The following is a 2,974-nucleotide window of genomic DNA, read 5'->3' on the forward strand; positions in this document are numbered from 1 at the left end:
AAAGCAAAAAAAAATATTTATTAATATCATACACTATTTAGAATATTATTTTTATCACACATGACACATTGCAATAATTGAACAAATACTTCTAAAAATACTTCAGTTGCAACTTGACGATCTTCTTCATTAATTATCATCATAAAAATCTTTTCATAATTTTTCTTCAAGTTCATCAATAAAAGTTAAATGATCTAAGCTAATAAAAAAAAATCTGTTTAAAATATATCCATTTTAATGAAGTAAAGATGAATTAGTCAATCATACATCACTCATAAAAAAAAAACATTGTTATTATCGTGAACCGTATTAGCTGTTTATCTTGTTTCATTTTGTGTTCCTTGAAAATTAATATTTTATGACTTATGACGCTAATACACAGTATGTTTGATCACGGTGACAAGCATCGTGATGATAATGACCTACATGTGTAGTAATTTGTATGTTGGATGTAACCAACAATTTTTCATGATCGTATTTTATAAATCTTAGTTTTATGTTTAAACATTTATATATATGAATTAATAAGATTAGCCTTGTAAAAAAAAAGACATTAAACAGATTCAACATTTGACGTTCGACATTAGTTCGGCCTCCGTAAAACCTTCATAATTTTTCGTTTTATTTACAACAACAGCAACAAATAATAATAATAATAATTTATTATATTTACGCTTTATCTTTTTTTAATTAATTATTATTCCTTTCCTAACTGATAATGTAAAAGCCAATGAAAACTGATGTTTAGTATTCTCGAGATTTAACAGCTTCAAGCCGGTTGAATCCAGTTAAATCCAGTTTATAATACACACGACATTACCTGAATATTCTGGGTATGTAGTGGAATTTATATCAATTTTTTTTAAAAAATATTTATCGGTATTATTATTATTTATAATAACAATAATTAATAATAATTATTGTTTTGTATAGAAATGAAACCCATTTTTTATTTTGAATATTTTGATAAATCGCGGGCTGACTCATTTTTAAATTTTTTTTACAAATAAATTATAGCAGAGATAAGAAATAAATAAATTAATGAGTCGATTTAAAATTTCCAAGGATTGATGTTAGGAAACAGATAAAAAAAATTGGGCCTTTCCAGAAATTATAGTTTTTATATGTAATTAACAAAAAAAATTGGATATTTTAATTTGATTAGGATCTTATCAATTAAATAGGTTATTGACGTGTTAGTCACGATATTAAAGAGATATCTATTGCTTCAAGTTAAATAGATAAAATTTTTAAGACATGAAAAAAGAAAAAAAAGTTTTGATTACTCGATAAGTCGATTTAATTATGTGTCAAACCCTTTTTACAAAAAAACATCCGGTTTGTTATCATGGGTTTTTTTTTATTGCTATTTGACATGAGGAAAATATTCTGTGTAATTTTTAAAATTTATTTATTCATGATTAATACATATATATATTTTTTTATTGAATAATTCATATGGCAAATATGTTTTGTCGGTCGATAATCGGGATTTGAAAGTTGGGATTGCAGTGACACCTGTTGATTAAATGTTTTACTGTTTATCAAACTTTATTTAAAAATATTGGCACTAGTATTCAAAATTATTAAAGGGGGAAAATTATTGGGTTTTGTTAAATAGTTAATTTTTATTGGTAATTTTATTTATAGAAATTTCTGTCTAGACTTCGGATTCATAGAAAAACATTTAATTTTTCATGCAACTGGTTTTTAAAATTAAATTCTGGTTAAACTATTCAATATACGACTAAAAAGTACTGAATTGATTTTATAGTAAATTTTATTTTCTACAAAAAAAGACCTCAATCAATTTTCAGCTAACTTCAATAGTTTATATGGGAGATATTTTTTAAACTAATAATAATTTCTCATCACCGAAAATTTATTGAACTTCCCAACTGACTTGATTCTAAATCCAATAATTTTATACCACGACAAGTGATCTCTACAAATTGATCCCACCGACATTCAGTTGAAAATAATGAAGATAAAGGTTTTGAAGATAATGCTAATGAAAGTTATGAAAATTTTAATGAAACTGATGAATTAGAATGTCAGTTGTTAGTTGGATCTAGTATATGGGATCAGATATCATGGAACTGTTTTTTCTTAGTCTCAAAAACAGTCAACAATAAATTTTCATTAAGTAAACTATCAGATTACTTATAGTTTAAAAAATATACCCAACAACTTCATTCCGCTTCAACTTTCAAAAATTCTTCAAGTAAATAATAAAAAAAAAAAAATTTGAATTAAATTGAACATTTATTTAAATTAAAATTGATATATTTAATGAATATATACATGAATATACATTTTTATTAAAACAGTTCATACGATGATTTACAATAAATTTGAATAATTATATTTATGACTATGATTAAATTATTATAATTACACTTCTACATTATTAAATATTTTGGCAAATGTTTTTCTATTTTTTTTCACTTGGAATCTATTATTTATCATTTTAATAATATTATTAAAAAATAACATATGCATTAATCATATCCTATATATTTGTTTCCTATTAAAGATATATATAAATATATGACAATTGGAATAATATATATTTTATTGTAATTCAATACTGACGACGTTTCAAATTGTATAAATAGTCGTTATAATAACAAATTTAAATTGAGTATACAACAAAAATGTACTGCAATGTAAATATTATATATCATAAAATCATTAATATAATATATATCTTCTAATAAACAAAAATATTTTTTAATCACATTAATAATAAATATACGATTCAATCTTAAACGGTAACTTTTAACAGAATTCAAATATTTAAATCTGCATCATATAATAATTCCATAAAAAATATATATGTATTTTTTGAGCCAGCTTTAATTCATTCGTTCTTTTATAAAAGTCAATCAATATTTAGTTTTTTTTTTTTTCAATAAAAAAAAAAAAAAAAAATTTTATCAATAAATTGCAACAAAATTTTGTTAAATTTGAA

At 22.3% G+C, this 2,974-nt stretch overlaps 1 protein-coding gene across 1 annotated transcript in view; it reads left to right on the forward strand.

The window, feature by feature from the left end:
* Positions 1-2,974, forward strand: part of LOC103576487 (uncharacterized) — a 131,132-nt gene that overhangs the window by 20,812 nt on the left and 107,346 nt on the right. The gene's annotated exons all lie outside the window — the stretch shown is intronic.

Source organism: Microplitis demolitor, chromosome 5 (genome assembly GCF_026212275.2).
Source record: "Microplitis demolitor isolate Queensland-Clemson2020A chromosome 5, iyMicDemo2.1a, whole genome shotgun sequence".
Lineage (NCBI taxonomy): Eukaryota > Metazoa > Arthropoda > Insecta > Hymenoptera > Braconidae > Microplitis > Microplitis demolitor.